Source organism: Talpa occidentalis, unplaced genomic scaffold (assembly GCF_014898055.3).
Source record: "Talpa occidentalis isolate TD23 unplaced genomic scaffold, MPIMG_talOcc4v2.1 talOcc4.7, whole genome shotgun sequence".
Classification (NCBI taxonomy): domain Eukaryota; kingdom Metazoa; phylum Chordata; class Mammalia; order Eulipotyphla; family Talpidae; genus Talpa; species Talpa occidentalis.
This window is the reverse complement of record NW_023605083.1, coordinates 25,020,389-25,038,746: the sequence shown is the minus strand read 5'-3', so window position 1 is coordinate 25,038,746 and position 18,358 is coordinate 25,020,389. Positions and strand designations below refer to the sequence as shown.

General features: G+C 40.4%; 1 long non-coding RNA gene across 7 annotated transcripts in view; it reads right to left on the bottom strand.

The window, feature by feature from the left end:
• Nucleotides 1-18,358, bottom strand: part of LOC119230583 (uncharacterized) — a 230,447-nt gene that overhangs the window by 119,721 nt on the left and 92,368 nt on the right. For all 7 annotated transcript variants that reach the window (XR_008549577.1, XR_008549578.1, XR_008549575.1 and 4 more), the window contains 3 exons: nucleotides 9,245-9,387; nucleotides 8,623-8,732; nucleotides 6,692-6,787 (listed from right to left, as the gene is read on the bottom strand). This is a non-coding gene — a long non-coding RNA (uncharacterized LOC119230583). The remainder of the gene's footprint in view (nucleotides 1-6,691; nucleotides 6,788-8,622; nucleotides 8,733-9,244; nucleotides 9,388-18,358) is intronic.

Here is an 18,358-nt window from a genome sequence, read left to right as displayed (position 1 = left end):
AAATCACCCATTTGCAACACAGATGGAAGTGAAAGGGTTATGTTTAAATGAAAAAAGTTAGAAAAATAAAAATACCCTATGCTATCACTCTTATGTTGAATATTAAGAAACAAAGCAAACAAACAAAATCAGAACAAAAAACAAACCTTTAGATGTTTACAACATAATAAAATGGTTACCAGAGGGGAAAGGGTTAGAGGTGGCTGGAACTGGAAAAGGGGGTGGGCTGGAGAGTAATGGGTGGACAGACCTTTGGTTGTAGGATAGTGTGATATATACAGTGTCAAGTTGTGAGATCTTATACCTTAAATTTATCGTGTTGTAAGCCAATGTTACCTCAATCAGACAATCAATCAATAAACCTTCAAAATGAAAACTAAATCAATAAAGCTTAAAAAAGCAAGAGGAAAAGAGGAGGCATGCCCAGAAATATATAAGATAGGGTGATGTGAGATCACTTTTGTTTTATATCTAATTGACTAAAAAGACATACAGAGATTATTATGGTGGTAGCTTTAAACATCTGTGTGTTCATAGCTCTCTGCAGCACCATGAATTAAGCTGCAGTAAGGAAAAGGGTTTTGATGTTATTTTAAATATCCCAATAATCCAAGATAAGGCCCTCCTCCAAGGTGCTTTTGTTGTGGTGCTGCCCTGCCCAGCATAGACACACTCCACTATGGGCCCCTTCTTGGAATGACAGCCAGGCAGGTGTGCTGCTCAGAGCTCCAGATGACAGGACCGCATGTTTCAGGTGGCCATCAGCTCACTATGGGGGATCAAGGAGGCTGGAGGGGGGAAATGAACTCCCTGTGGGACATCATCCTTGGTGACCAGGCTACTCTCCCACCTATCAGTGCATTTTCCCCCATGTCTCTTTCCACTTATCACAAAATTGTCCAAATTCCCATCCCTGTCATAAAATAATAGAAATTTCTCCTGAAACACCATATTGTCTACTCCAATCTTTTCAGAGATGGGGAAGAACAAGCTCTAAGGAGCTAAGGGTATGCCCAAGGTCAAAGAGGACACAACTTCAGCAGAGTAGGGACTAGAACCACCATCACTATCACCCAACTACCCTCAGTGCCCGTATAGCAGGCTGGGCACTGCCTTGGGTGCCACCCACATAATCTCAGAGCCTAACAAACATTCTCCAAGGTAGATATTGTCACCACCTCCATTTTAGAGCTGAAGAAACAAAGCTCAGATGATGTGATTGACCAAGGCTCGAAAGAAGCAGAACCAAGAGTTGAACCCAGCTTTGTCTGGCTTCCAAATCTAGGCTCTTTCTATCACTTCAGCCAACTCAAGACGTGTCTGACCTGTGACATGTAATGACAAAGCAGTTTCCCACAATTCCTCTCCAGGTATACTCAGCTATCGTAGTCACAGGAAATGCATTTCAATGGTACCTCCCTCTCTCCTTCAGAGTAGGCAGTGCTCCCTGAAAGAGCCTGTTCTCTCAGCAGCTGGTGATATTTGATTTGATTAACACCCTGGGACCTATTGCCAGACTTAAAGATGATGCCTAATTAATTGTTTACATTAAAGAGCTGGCACTTTCTGCATTTGGTTCACACTTGCAGCCTCAATCATGTTTTCATTTTAGCAATAATATTTACATGATTAGCAAATAGTCAATTCATACTCTGGTGTGGACCTATGCAATGGTGGGGCTTCCCAAAGCAGATGTCCTTGACAGGAAATAGTCTTTTTTCACAGCAAGAGCCATAAGCAAGATCTTCTGCTTATCTTTCCATAAAATCAGCAAACATCATTGAGCACTGACCTTTGTGTCAGTCATTACGTTTTGAAGGCTTTATTGGGGGTTAGAAAGAAATATATTCACTAAAAGAAGTCACATATCCTTAACTCTGTTTTTCCTTTTCTTTTTTTATGATCCAAGATCTAGCTGCACAGATTAGGAAAAAAAACATTGTACATTAAACATCTGAAATTTCAAGAGACATTTGCCAAGATCTCTTAAGATATTGTCATGCACAAGGCAGAAATATATGGGCAGGATGCTACCATAATTAAGTGAGTTTGTGATTTTAAATGATTCCCAGGATATGAACGGAGGTCAAATGAAAGAGGTGACGTGCCATGAGACTAGCTCACACAATATTTTTTAAAGACTTGGACAATGATACAGAAGAGAGTCTATTTCTTGATAGCAAATTGGAAGAGAAGACATTTTGGGTGGCAAACTGAAATAAAATTTCGTAGGAACAAATGCCACAGGAACAAATGTAAAACCAGGGAAGACGCAGCTTTGCAGGAAAGACTTGAGAACCACAATCAGCCACGAGATCGCGTGGTGTGCTGCATGGCCCGTGTCACAACTGCATCTATTTAAGCACTTGTTAAGTGACCAGACTCAGACGGTGAGAGCCCTGCTCTACTCTGAGTTTTGCTAACCTGCCCACCTTCGCTATTACTAGGTTCAGTTGTAAGCACATGGACTATATGGTGTTACTGGAATCTGGACACTTTTTAGAATGACAGGTTCTGCAGGTGTAATTCACCTGTTTAAAAAAAAAGAAGCATAAACTAAGACTTCTGGACAAAGGACTAGTTATAACAGACAAATTAGAGGGTATTCAGAGGAGAGACTTCAGGGTGGGAAGAACTCGAACAGATTATGATAAATCTTTGTTTGTTTGTTTGTTTTATTTGTTTATTTATATTATGACAAATCTTTGAAGAAAGATGTTTGTCTGGGGATGAGCAGCATGAGGTGCTGCTGAAAGGATTTTGAGATATTCAAAAGGCAGCATACAGAAGAGGGATGGAACAATTGGATTATGAGCTTTGAGGGTTTTTACTAGGATGTGTCCAATATAGAGACGATGACTGCTTCTCAGGAGTACGAGGGGGAAGGAGGAGGAAGGGAATGAGTAAATGACCTCCAACTCTGAAAGCCTTTGACGGTCAACATTTATCAACCTACATAGTTTATTAAAAAAAATTCAATAAAGTAGGAATAATTCCTTCTTAACAAAACCCCACTGCTTTCTTAAATATTATTTTTTAGATTCATGGCAGTTTTCTTTTATTGAAGTTAGGCACAGACAGGTCTGTGATTCCCCAGGTCACCTCTGTAAGAATTACATACATGCTTTTCTTAGGAAATTATCCAGAGTTGTGAATTTTCTTCAGTATTCACTTTTGTAAAGACCAACACAAATACCACATTACACTGAATGGAAGACATCATTGGTGATAAGATACATGGTTATCATGTAAAATTAAGAGAGGGGGAAAATGCTGCCAATTAGACTATCCATCAAGTTTCTTCACATTTAGAGTTCAACTCTCCTGGGTCACCTTTCAACTCAGAATTGGCATGTTTTCCCCCAAGATATTAGTGCCAGTGTCATCAAGAGCATTGAGATATTTCTTTAAAGAATTCTACTATTCTCTCTGGAATTCTCTTCCAAGCAAGTTACACTTGATATAAAGGTTTTGGGATTGTTACATTTTGGTATCTAAACAAATGACAACAATTAGATTTCAGACAACAACCAGGATTCCTTTCCTTCTTCAAATAGTGCTTAAACCTTTTTCTGACTAAAAGCTTAAGGGAGTGAAGTTGTCCACATGTGCCGTGACTGTGCTGTATAAATGGAACAATAAAACATGGACGACAGCATTCCTGCCTATGACACAGTTCATCACATATTTTAAGCCCCCTGTTAAGACCTACTGTTTAGAAGATCCCTTTCAAAATATTACTGTTCATTGACAATGCACCTGGTGACCCAAGAATACTGATGGTGATATATGAAGAGATAAATGTTTTTTTCTTTTTTTTGTAAAAGATTTATTTATTTATGCATACAACAACTGGGGTACAGGCCAGAAGTGTGGATGGTGAGAGGATTCACAAGAGACAGAGTGGGGAGCAGAACAGGCAGACTGACTGAAATACACTGCTGAGGGGAGCAGCAAACAAGTCAGGAGAGGTCTGCTGTGCCATGTGAGTTGCTCCCTGGCTGGCCGGGGGATCGAACTCGTGCTGCAGTGGCTGCAGATTGCTTCATAGGTTATGTCTTAATCCCTTGCACCACCAGGGAGGTCCAATAAATGTTTTTTTTCATGCTTACTAACAAAACATCCAGGCTGTAGCCCATGAATCATGGAGTCATTTTGATTTTCAAGACTTACCACTTAAAAAATACATGTCATAAGTCTATAGCCGCCATAGACAGTGATCCCTCTGATGGATCTGAGCAAAATAAATTGAAAACCTTCCAGAAAATATTCATATAGTAGATGCCATTAAGAACATTTGTGACTCAGGGAAGGAGGTCAAAATAACAACTTTAACGAAAGTTTGGAAGAAGGTGGGGCCACCCTCATGGAGATGACTTTGAGGGGTTAAAGACTTTAGGTAAGGAAGTAACTACAAATATGGTAGAAACAGTAGGAGAATCAGATTAAGAAGGAGCCTGGAGATATGACTGAATTGCTGCAATTGAATGATAAAACATGAGCAGAGGAGGAGAGGTTTCTCACATGTGAGCAAAGTAAGTGGTTTCCTGACAGGAAATTTACTCCTAGAAAAGATGCTGGGAACATTATTGAAATGACAACAAACATTTTATAATATGACAAAAAATTAGCTGAAAAAGCAGTGGCAGGTTTTGAGAGGACTGACTTCAATTTTGAAAGACGTTCAAAGCTATCAAACAGCACTGACTGCTAAGAGAAATATTTCATCAAAGAGAGTCCAGCAATGCAGGGAACTTCAGTCTTCGCTGATTTTAAGAAATTATAAGAAAATGAAAATCAAAATCAACAAAAAACTATGAACCAGAGACACTTTTTGGGGGGCGGGGGGTGGGAGGGGAGGGATTGGGATCAGAAGGGGGGGTTGCTATTATATGGGGAATATAAAAATAAAATTTATTATTCAAAAAAAAAGAAATTACCTATCACTCCAACCTTCAGCAACCACCACCCTGATCAGTCAGTATCAAAGCAAGACCCTCACTCAGATAATGGTTAGCATCTTTCAGCAATGAAAAATCTATTATTTAAGGTACATACAATTTTTAGACATAATGCTATTGCATACTAAATAGATTACATTATAGTATAAACAACTTTTATACACACTAGGAAACAAAAAAAAGTGTACTTTATTACAATATTTGCTTTATTGCAGTGGTCTAGAACCAAACCCACACTATTCTGAGGTGTGTCTCTAATAACAAAATTTGTTCTGCATGAGCAGTAACAACTACATCTTTATTTTGTAGTTGGCCAACAGAGGACTGGGTTATTAAAATGTGAAGTGTGAATGTCTCAGAATTGATAAAATATAGTTACTCAATCTATGTGTCCGCCTTTTTGTCCTAGGTTATATTATACCCTTACCTGCTGGTCCCCAGCCTGTATTCTCAGCTAGCTGTGGAAACATTTATTAGCTCTTCTTTTCTTTAGCTGCAGCAAGTCTCCTCAGGTGCTCTGCTGGGTTGTCGTTGTTTCTATTTCATGCCCAAGCTTGTTGACATTGGAAATATTCCCAATCTTTCCATTTTTTGTGAAGTCTTTTTCTGTTTATGGTCTCATAAGATGTCTTTGGGAGTTTTCCTGCTTTCTCTTTTTTTTTTAAAGTTTGAGAAGGACAGGTAATAGCTCCTCTTTGAAGGTTTGGTAGTGTGCACTAGTGAAACTTTCTGGTCCTCAACCTTTGTTTTTTGGGATACTTTTGATTATTGTTTCAATTTCTTTGCCTGTAATTGGTCTGCTGAAGTTTTCCATTTCTTTTTGATTCTGTTTGAGAAGGTTGTATATCTCTAAAATTTTTTCTAATTCTTCTAGGTTATTGAGCTTGTCAGCAGACAGATGGTCATAGTAGTCTCTGATGAGCCTTTGTATTGCTGACATGTCTGTTGTACTTTTCTCTTCTTTTGCTTCTGATTCTACTGATTAGAGTTTCCTCTCTCTTTTTCTTAGTCAGCCTACCTAAAGGTTTGCCTATTTATTTTTCAAAGTTCCACCTTTTGGCTTCGTATGCGCAGACAACTCATTTGGCACAGAGTAACACAAATTTGCAATCAAGAAGCCCTAACTATGAATATACAGCAGAAAATAATTCATATGAACTGAGCACAATTTTATTCATTCACACCATAACATGCGAGGCCTCCTTAGTGATTAAACTAAGGTATGGAGGATACTTAATGAGTAGGCATGGGAATGGTGAGAAAACAGGCAGGAAACAAAGGTTGAGATTTTCTTTTTCCAGCCTCCCAACAATTCCAAATGCTGCTTGTTCCAAGGCTATGGGCAAGGGCCATGTCATCGTCCACTGTCCAGCCACAGCCTTCCAGGCTCATGTCAGGAACACAAAGATCTGGGTACTCTACTTTCCTGAATTGGGGATATGTTACAGTCTTAGAAAGGACGGTTGTCCTAATGAGGACACTCTGAAAATGTGCAAATCTTTGCACCAAAGGGCTCAGAAGTGGTTTTTACAACTCCGGGAAAGTCCTCACATTCTCTCCTAAACACCTCCGATCTTAGTAAAGATCTTGTGAATTTTAGATAAGAATTAAGATCCCTCATCCTGTCTGTGTAAAAGTAGATTAGACTGTTAATTCTAGGGTTTTCCAGATTGTGCTGGGAAATTCAGAAAGCAGTTTCCACACCAAACCCCAGATCACCTCTTGCTCACCTCTCAGATCTGGAGCCCTCTTGCTCATGACTGAGGATGAATCTGAGAATCAGTGTCTCCCATGAATTTCTTTTCCTTCTGGACCTAAAGTAGAGGCTGGAAGCAAGAATACCAGAAGCACAAATCAGTGCTAATGGTTGGAATAAATATTTACACTGTTGTTTTTCTTTCACTACCATGAATTAAACATAATGGTGCATGGCAGGCCCTTTATCTGCATTATCTCATTTAATCCTCACCACAAACCACGAAGGACACTTCACTGTCCACTCCTGCTCCACAGAAGGGAAAACAAACCCAGATGAAGCAACACCATTAAAGTCATGCAGTGAATAAGGGTAGAACTCAGGAATTACTCCCAGATCTGTGTCTAAAGTCAAGGGCTCTCAAACATGACTTGCATTTGAAAGGCAGAAAGGAAAAAATATTTTTTTTAAGATTTATTTCTTTATGCATACAAGAACTGGGGTACAGGCCTGAGGTTGGGGGGTGAGAGGATTCACCAGAGACAGAGCGGGGAGCAGAACAGGCAGAGTGACTGAAATACACTGCTGAGGGGAGCGGCGGGTGAGACAGGAGAGGTCTGCCGCGCCATGTGGGTTGCTCCCTGGCCGACCAGGGATTGAACTCATGCTGCACTGGCTGCAGATATCTTCATAGGTTGCGTCTTAACCCCTTGCGCCACCAGGGACACCCCGGAAAAAATAATTTGGTCTGATGGGTGTACAGAGAGATGGACAGCTGGATATATAATATAGAAATATGCCTAGCTACATACCTATAAAATACTGTGTGTTATAGAAGCTGAATGGTGGTTATATCGGTGTTCACTGATTCTTTAAATTGTTTTGAAAGTTTGAAGAAATTTGAAATAAAGCATTGGAGTAAAGGAAGAGGAGTGACAGAATTAAAGCCATGACCAATGAAACAGTGTTTCAAAGAGCTGGCTGAGGTTTCACTGGAGAATAAATGTTTTAGGATTTTAACTTCAATTTCGTGTGACAAATAGACATGAGGTTTGATCACATACCAGGCAGCAAAATACCTGCCAGCCTCAGATACTAAATTCATGGTCAGCACTGTGAGCATACAAGACAGAACATTTCTGGTGCCACAGCAGCTGGCACTGACTTAACTAAAGATCTGTGACACCAGGGTTACTTTGATAAAGCACTTGAGTGAAAGTGAGATGAGCTAAAGGAATCTAAGGATGAATAAAATAATAATCCCAAGAGGTCTAGAAAGGTGCCCAAGAGCAGGTGAAATCTGAAATGTGTCTTAGGAAATGGGATAGATGTCAAAGGCCTGAATTACTCGAAATACTTCTGATCCCAAACATGAGGTTTTCCCCTTTATACCAACCAACTCCCCAAACAGCACTTTGGTGCCCTACACGTCAATTCAGTTCTGACACTACCTATCTGGGGTTAAAATCAGAGCCCACACGTTAAGGGCTCAGCCCCACCAGATGCCCCGTGTACTTCCAATGCCAATTGCAAATTATTACTTTCTACTCTGGGGCACTTTTGCGTGCAGAGGCAGAGGACTCATTGTAACACTGGGGTGCTCTGCTGGTTGTGCTTGACTACTTGAGGGTGGCTCAGATTATCTGCACCTTAAGACACCAACACAGCCATTTCTGGTCGGGGGTTTTGCAGCCCCCCTGGGCTCAACTGGGAAGTGGTAACAACCCAGCCATCCCTTCCCTCTGGGGAGCAGGACACGTAGCCTCTTCCTTAGAAGAGAGAGGAGCCACCAGTGCCTACATGCTCTCTGCTTCCCTTCTACCTCCCCCTTCCCTCCTCCACACCTTCCCACCTCCACAAGAGGTCTCTGTCCTCTCCCAGATCTAGCCCCCCCCCCCACGTCTTACCTTCCCACCAGCACACCTGGAAGACAGCAGGGGTGCCTGGAACCTCGCCCCAGCTCACCTAAGAGTTTGTGAGCCAAGTGTCCTTAGGGTCTCGACTTGAAAATCAAATGTCCTTTTTTCCTGTTCTCTGGTGACGCTCCTTTCTTCTTCTGATATGATAAATGATGCCTGAATGGGATGGGGGCGGGGAAGAGGCAGAGGCAACAGGAGGAGGACAATCAGTTGATACATTAAAAATATTCTGCTAGTGTTCTCGCCCCCTTTTGAATGTGGTTCATCCCTTGAGCGGAGAGGAAAGGTGACTTTGTAGCCATGGTCACAGACTTGACATCTCCCTGTTTTTGAGTCTCAGAAGAACTTTCTTTCTGAGTGATCTGTTCAGGATAGAGGCTGAAGTCCACAGTGACCCTCGTACCTAAAAATGAGGAATCTTGTGCCTTGAGAGCTGTCTCAGTCTTAGATTCTCTGGACTCCCCAACATTTTCTCAAGAAATTTAGCTAATCACTGGTGTGTGTAATGGTTTAGAAAGGTAACAATTTATCTCAGTTGGATGGCAGGTGTGCCTGCATAGTATTTGAGGACTTACGCACAGTAGTTGGGGCTACATGCTTCACCAGGTCCACAAGCCAGTAACCACCCTGGGGAATTCATATTTCTCACACTATTACTGTCCACGCACCGCTTGTCTCTGTCCTGCTGGCTGGGACTTCTGCTCCTTCTTGTCCTTCGTGTTGTGCTTTTTGGCAAGACACTGGGGTCCTCTCACTGGTGTCAATTACACTTCCTAGTTCACATGACAGTTTTCTGTATCAATCCTGGGGCCTGAAAGAAAACTTACTTATCAGTCTTTTAAAAAAATTCAAAGCCATTCATGCAGGTGTTCAAGATAGTCTTTTCTCAACCAATTGACTGCACCAATGAGCACCTAGGGAGTTCTAGTTCTAAAGCATAACTATACATTGGAGAGACCACTTAGTTCAAGTCAATAAATAGTAGAAGGCTCCATCTCCCACCATAAGTACCCATGCAGGTAAGGGGCAGAGATGCCTCTCTTCAATTAGTGGAACTGAAGATTCCTCATCCCAAAATAAAATCCTCCCCTGTGGCCTTGGATTTACCAGCAAACTGGCTTAGAATGGTCATTTTATAAATGATGACTGGAAATATAAGTCACTTTCTCCTGCTACAAAGGCTGTTCAAATTGGTTCAAAGTGTCAGACTTCCTGCTGGCATAATAAAGATAATTCTAGAGGGACAGGAATTGGAGCGGGCTGGGCCCCATATTCCCAGAATCGAAGGGAAAGTCAGCTGCATGTGCCTTTACCAACTTACAAATACTTTCAAGCAGCATCAAAAGAGATACTAACCTCAAAAGTGTTGAGTTTCTGTTCATATTCACCTACCCCAAAAGTTATTTACCAGTCTACTGAACTTTTATTATCTAGTGAAAAACAACATGCAATTATCCAGGGAGTATGTATGTGTGGAACACCATAGTTCTGTTCTTCCTTTCCATCAGTGTTCCTTTCTTTTTAGTTCAAAAATACAAATTTAGGTCATACAACCAATACTGCTAATATGATATCAATAATATATCAACTGGGCTTTGCAATTCTGAAACCAATATATCAGCCATAACTCCAGCAATGATGATTTTAAATAAAATCCAGAAATATATTTATTTAATTGGTGCTTTATCAATCACCTTCACTCTCTTCTTGGTACTGGACAAAATGCTCAGGAAATTTCCACAAATCCACTCCCAAAATAAAGCATGTGCTTACCATACATATCCCTCACCAAACCAGACATTCTTCTGAGCAGCACATTACAGTTTTTTAAACTCAGGGTTATATTTAGATGTGTTAACCATTTTTCAACTCCTCTGAAGCCTTCAATAAAACAAGGAGAATTCACATCGAGCTCAGTCAGCTTACCTAACTTCAAGTAGTATGAGGCAAGAATCATCCACATGTAAGTTAAACAATGAAATTTGCCAAGTATGTGCATGCTGTGAGAATCAATAATGTCTTTTCAAACCAGCAAATTGGTTTCAAGTATTCGGTTCACTGGTTACATCCAAGCTCCATAAATAAGAGGCCACCTCCAGAGTGCAAGGGAACGGGGTGATGAGTTCTTGAAAAATGTGTTCTCATCAGAATTCCCAAGCTTCTTACTGCATGGATGCTATTTGTCAATCTCTTTGCAAAGAATGTGTGCTTTAATTTCGGGCGATCGTCTTTGTCATTTTTAACAACAAAGAAAGCCTTTTCAGAACCCTTTGTACACTCACTTCACGACAACGTTTCATTGCAAGGTAACCACATCATTTGATAGTTTATATTTTTTCTTAATTTTGCAGTCAGATTCTTCTTTCTAAAATTAGACATATACTCTTACTTACGCTGGTTACTGTAGTAACTGGCCCCTTCTCCTGGAATCCAGGAATTTTCCTCAAAAAATTGGGTGATTGGAATAGAAAAGAATGTTCATGTCCCTTGCTCTCAGACAAGACGCCGGCACTTGGTTTCCTCCCTTCCTACCTTCTCATTCCCCCTCATTCCTTGCGCCCTCTCCCCTTCTCCCCAACAATCTATGTCTATCATCACCTCCACAATTTGACTTTCCCCCCTGTTCTTAGTTCTTCTGCCCTTGGAAACTCCTTGCCCCTTCTCCTCTTGGGATGGAATTCCTATGCGGCAATTCTAAACCACAGTGTGGCTACATCTACAGTCCAGAGGAAGGAAGGTCTTCCTTCAGCCGGCAAAGTGATGACTTCTGCTTACGCGCACATGCTTTCAAAGGGGCCTGCACCGAGGAAAAGGAAAAGGACCCTTCCTAGCCAGTCAAATAAACTGGCTTCTGAGCAACTTGTTGCCTTCTATGGTCCAAGTCTGTCCTCCATGCCCACCCGCCAGTCCCGAGAGCCGAAACAGTCAGCATTAGAACATGCCGCTCAGAGCATCTTTGCTCCGTGGAGTCCTAAAAGTTGCTACTACTTGGAGACCTCTTCTCCTCTGTAACACTGAGCCCCTCCCAGGCTCAAAGGGGCTTAGTAGATTTCAGGGCTTAAACTGTTTTAGAGCCACCATGAGTTACGAAGGCCTCTGTGGACTGGCCGAGAAGCCCTACTAACATTAGTTACATTTTCTCCACTAATTACCTTATATCCCAACTTGTAAAAGGGATTTCAGCATTATGAATACTGTTCGTGAATAGTCTAGTATGTAAGAGAAACAGAGTTATAAACAACTGAATTTTATCAACACATTCTTGGGGGAAACAACAGATAAGGTAGAAGTTGCTTGGGGGCAGTGTGTGTGTTTGCTTTTTACTGATCTTCCCACATATTTATTCATTCAATAAATATTTGCTGCGATCCCGTGAGACATCCTGTTAGAGACAAGGACTAAACCAATAGGCTAGAGCAAGGGACTCCTGTCCTGCACAGCTTCCAGTCTAGGACAACAGACAGATGCCCAGTTACCAGAAGGAACAAGTAAAACCGCTACGATGACAAGAGGTGGAAAGCACAGGCACGGGTGCTTGGGGAGGAATAACTGAACTAGTCAGAGGAGCCAAGGAGAGCTTGGTAGGGTGGTAGAAGAGTGTTCCAGGAAAGGGAACGGTGTGAGCCAATGCCCCAGAGTGGGGGGAATCTGGCCAGGCAAGAATGAGAAAGAAGACCCCGGCAGGAGGGAGGGGGACGAGGTACAGATGGACAAGGGCTGCCCCTGATAGGACTCTGGGAAAGCGCCAAAGGAAGCCTCTCCAGGTCTTCCCTGGGAGGGGTGATGGGGCAATTGGGCATTTTTAGAAGCTCATTCCATCACCGTGCAGAGAACAGTGATGCCAGAGTGGCCGCCAGTAGCCCACAGAGAGAGGCCATTGCAAAGTCCTCCTGAGAAATGCTGACTGCAGATGTTAGGGGGGATGGTGGCAGACTCGATGGGGAGGTATGGAAATCGACAGGACTTGGTGATGGATTGGGTGTGAGGCCTGAAGTTAAGGGAGCATTAGGAACGACTCAGGATCACTGAATAGTCTATTTTAACAATCTGGTCTTTTGCTTTATCATTGTCTATTATCTGTACTTTTTAAACACATCATCTTTTTCTCCCCCTTTCATCTTGAAGGGAAAAAAAAAGACCCTGTTACTTCAAATCTAACAATGTACAGTCCCTTGGCATAATTTTACCAATCCCCAAATCTATCTTTAATATAAAATTTTCCAAAATTATTTCTGTTTATATCTTTTAAGCTAAGTTTGGTCTCTCCCCTTTATATATTTTTCCTGTTTGGCATAATTTCCTTCGCTGAAATGAAAAACCTTAAATTTCGATGTAGTGGTGGAAGATTTTTAGTTACAAATTATTGAAACCAATTTGAACCAACTTTAACACAAAAGGAAGTTTACTCTAAGAACATGAGGTGCCTCCTGGAAGCAAATGCAGAAATGCAGCCAAGACTTAGAAATGGGCTGAGATCCTTCAGGAATTTCTCTCCATGTTCTGTCTGCTCTTCTCTAGTTGGTAGTTTCAGTCTTTTATCCTAGAAGTGTATCTTTCTCCAATCTCAATCTATACGAGTGCTCTACAACAGCTCCTCTATTTCTGTGTTCTGGGTTTAGCCACAGAGACTGACCCAATGCCTCAATATCAAGTCTCAAGGATGGCACTTTGGACCAGCTGTGGTCAGGTGCTCAACTTGGGTCAGTAAATGGTAGCTAGGGGCGGGAGAATGTGGGGGTTCAGGGGAGAAACAGCCACTGCCAACTGTGAGTTCTCAGAGAAGAGAGAATTGTTATGAATTTAGCAACTCAAGATACGAAGAAGGAGGGAAACAATAGCTCCTTTACTTCAATTAACATGTATTTAGCACCAACCATGTTCCAGGGCCAGGCAAAGCTCATGGACATAAAATAAGCACAACAAATTCTGCTTTCAAGGAAAATAATGCACAGCATTGCCTGTGAACACCTTGACCTCTCCTTATATGTGGTGAGTTACCTGTACCTGTATGCTCACAGTGTATCATACAACACCAATACATACGATATTTACAGCATAGAGTTAACATTTAACTCTCATCTTACACAATAGGAAGACATTGGGCAATGGAAAAGCAAAGATTCAAATTTTATTTCTAGTTGCTGTCAGATGCTAACCCATGCGCAGGATATAAAATAAAAGATGTATAACACAAATAATGTCAGTATTTCTATTTACCAATATTCATCCCATTTCAAGGTAAAAGGTATCTACACAATTATCAGTTGAAGACTATTATTGAAGATCTACAACATGTCAGTCAAGTTGCTAGGTAGTCCCAGACTGTTCACATCTACCCTCAGATCAGCGTGGGGGAGTAAAAATTCAAAGGAATAAGGAGTATGAAGGTAGAAAATGCTAACCCTTGACACCTGGCAGTGGAATTGGAGCAAGCAGAAGTTGGGGGGGAGAGTGACAAAGTGGGGATGAGAACAAAGAAAGGAGGGAGCACAAGGGTCTATGGTGGTGGGCTATATGGGTCCTTTGGTAGTGGGTGCACCACCAAATGGCCACAATGCCTGATGGGGGATCGTACACTTTTTTTTTTTTTTTTTAAGATTTATTTATTTATGCATACAAGAACCAGGGTACAGGCCAGAGGTGCGGGGGTGAGAGGATTCACCAGAGACAGAGTGGGGAACAGAATAGGCAGATCTACTGAAATACACTGCTGAGGGGAACAGCGGGTGAGTCAGGAGAGGCCTGCTGCTCCTTGTGGGCATCTCCCTGGCTGGGGATAGAACTCGCGCTGCAGTGGCTGCGGATAGCTCATAGGATGCATCTTAACCCCTGTGCCACCAAGGAAGCCGGGGATCGTACACTTCTATTATTACAACAATGCAAACCAATATTAACTCAATAAAAAGTAGTTGAAGAAAATAAAATGACAACTGAAGAGCAAAAAAAGAAAAGAAAAGAAAGTGAAGTACCGAGGAGGCAGTCCAAAGAGAAGTATTGGTTACAAGGAAAAAGTAAGGAAGTGGGGACTATAACCGAGATGAAAATGTATACATTGTGCAAAAATGAAAAATGATGTAAAAAATATATATAATTTTTTAAAAAGTTACTAAAAAAAATAAATAAGCAAAAAGGAAGTGGGAGCCACAAGAACTGCTGGGAGTTTTGGGAGACCAGATGTTTGGTTAGGAGTATGACTTAAAACTCAGACAGGAGCCTTCTGTTGAGGATTTATAAAGAGAAGGCTGGGGAGTGAAAAAAAAAAAGGGAATAGATAAAATCAGGCCAAACAACATAAAGATTCCTTACAGACTTATGGCTTGATTATTACCAGATAGCTCACCTATAGATTGTAAGCTTCAATTTTCCCCAGTGTAAGACATTCCCTGCACTTTGCAGATTTAGGTGTGCTTAATCATTCCCTTTCAAACAAAGCAGATAAAAAAACTACCTAGTTTTATTTTTTTAATAATAAATTTTATTTTTATATTCCCCATACAATTGCAGCCCCCCCATTCTGACCCCAATCCCTCCCCTCCCACCCCCGCCCCCCTAAAAGTGTCTCTGGTTCGTAAAAACTACCTAGTTTTAGTAGTAACTTTCACCTACAAAAAATTAGTATTATTTCCTTTAGCTTCTTTATCCAACACAACTTCTTTACCATTCTATTGCCTCAAATCTTTCTGTTATGTGTCCTTTTTATGATAAGCAGAAATTCAAACAACCTGCCTCACTGGAAAGCTTTCATCTTATCAAATTCTCATGCTTTTGTCTTCTATCAGATTTTTTCTTACATTTTCAGACTTCACTAAATTTCCATTCATCTGAGCATTGCTATCCATTTAAAATGCTATAGGCATTTTAATCTAACATGTGCATAGGCATTTTAATCTTACATAGGCATATTTAAACAATAGTATTATTTTTGAGTTTTCTAAATCTATACTATATTGTCTTTTTCAGAACCAAAATGTCCTCAGATGGGGACTCCCTGGTGGTGCAGGTGATTGAGCGCCATGCTATGAAGCTGTCCGCAGACTCTGCAGCACAGGTTCGATCCCGGCCGGCCACAGAGAAACCCACGTGGCGCAGCAGACCACTCCTGTCTCACCCGCTGCTCCCCTCAGCAGTGTATTTCATCAGTCTGCCTGTTCTGTTCCCCACTCTGTCTCTGGTGAATCCTCTCACTCTCCCACACATCTGGCCTGTACCCTGGTTTTTGTATAAATAAATCTTTAAAAAAAAAAAAAAATTCCCCACAAAATATCCTCCGCTATTCTCTTTTCTACATTATTTCCCCTCTCTTCTAGATATGAATGTCATTTTTTCTTAGGGGTTACTTTTTAGTGTATCGACTCAGTTATTCTTAATATGCTCAAAATGAAATTTTGTAAGATGTCCAATATAAGGATGAAAATGAATAATTTTAAGTTATACTATATGCTTATGATCTCATTATTATAAAATGTTATGCAGCACTGTAGTCATGTTCATGCTTATAAATAGTTACTGGAAATTCACACATTATAATAAGATTTATCTAAGAAAATTAAGATAATGAACATTTCTGATTTTTGCCTTCATATGCATCACATTTTCAATTATTTCCTATATGTGCATTTAAAAATTACACAAATAATAATTTTTTAGAATTATTATTTGAATTTAGGTGACTAAAAAACAGAGTATAAGGAGTAGAGAAGAAATGTTTTTTGTTATATAAGGTCCCTAAATTTAAAATTGCTTCCTACAAACAAGTCCACAGATAATTGGAGACTAGCCCAGTGGTTCTCAAAACTCTAATTCTCTAATTAGACTGAATAATAACCTTTTCCAAATTTTCAAGGATAATTAAATTTAGAGACAGAATTTAGAGATTTTTGCTAATACATATTCTTTAAATCTTGGATACTGACTCTGCTTCTTTACAGTGAGACTGCAAAAAGGCAAAATATAAATAAGTTAATGTGTAGTAAATAAATATTTGGGGCAAAAATTGGACACCTGAGTATTGTAAAATACTGATCCAATACCTCTGTATCATATGTAGTGTTATAAACCAATGTTATCTCAATAAAATAAAATTAAAAAATACAATTGACTGTACGAAGTGGGGGGAGTTCTGAAAGCATTTTGTAAAACAGGCAGTCATGCAATATTATTCTGTTTGGATAAAAGAATTCAATCTGAGTATTTCTGAGTATTTCAACACTCTGACAGCTAAATAAGGTTAAACCAGAATGAGGGCCCAGATGGGACCTGTACCTGATTTTTCTTTACAACCTGTGTTAAGTTACATGAGGGGGAAGCCCATTATGTCATTAAAAGTGTGATAATTAATAAATGAGTATGAAGAAGAAAGTTTTAAGTGTCTTAAGGAGAAGAATGAAAACAAATAACATGTAACATGAAAATTCAGAGGAGACCTGCCAGGGTAATTTGGTAAAAAAAAAAACAACTGGCAAGTTATTCACCAGAAATTTCTCTTATTCCCTGGTCATGCAAAGTTAGACATTTCCCAGCATGCTTCACATTCAGGGATAGAAATATGATCAATTTACAAGGGACTGTGGGCAAGAGGCAGGAAGCCACTTCTAGACCTGGCCTACCGGTCAAGGGGCAGGGAGGATTCTGAGGACCTGGAGTAGGGAGATCACTAGGCAGAAACAGCATGATGCCTTAAATCAACTGCATCAAGGCAAACTACCCAACCAGGAACAGGGTACTGGACTGTTGATGAACAAGAAAAAGTGTATTTTCTTAAGTCTCTGGAATTGGGAAATCTGTTTATTATGTCATTTAGCTACCCTAATACATTTGGTTCAACCTGAAACCATCCAGGTGATCAGGACCAATAACAACACTGTAGGCTTTTTCAGATAATCTGCTTCATAAGCCTCTAGCTAATGCTGCATCAGCCTGTTCTGCTTCTAGAAACAGTACCACCATTATCAGGATAAGATAGGCATATGACTAAAACACCTAAGTCATCTGATGTAACATATGCGGAATAAAATTCCCTTGATCCAAATGTGCTTTTACAAGACCAGTCTTCATTTCCATGTACCTTTAAATACTATAACCAAAAGGCACATTTATTTTCACGATGGGCAGGAAATAAACATTAGCATTCAGAAATATAGAAAGAGCAAAAACTCATCTATGAAAAACTAGTGGTTGACCTGTGATACTTATCTTGAATCCTACCCTGTCCCAAGCAATGCCATCTTGTCTCCAATTCATGTTGACTGAGCACCCACTGTGTGTTTGACTGAGCACCTCAAGGTTTGTCACCAGAGACATAAACATAAGGCAGTAGTCACTGTACTAAGGAAAAACCCTGTTCAGGAGATAAGTGTGTACAGATAGTTCTAGTCTATTCAAGTAGGGTTTAGTAGGAAAACTGAACAAGTGATTACTTTTATCTGGGATGATTTCACACAAGTAGTGATCCTTAAGGGCCCTAAGTTTACCCTGGAAGTGGACTTTTGTCATTTAATACATCAATTAGCAGCTTTGACTGAACACTGTTTATCCAAATAGGAAAATATAATAAAAAATTTGGAGGCCCTTTATCATCATGAATTTGAGACATTCTATTTACAGGTATTGGTAGTCAACATCTGCCAATGCCAAATATATACTTGAAAAATAAAAGAAATGATGCAATATTAATTTGTATATAAGTACAAATTGCCTACACGCCCCGCCCCCATGGTGAACAAATGCCTTAGGGGACATACTTTAAGACTATGCAAATCCCTGTGCTCCTCCAATCTTTGCTG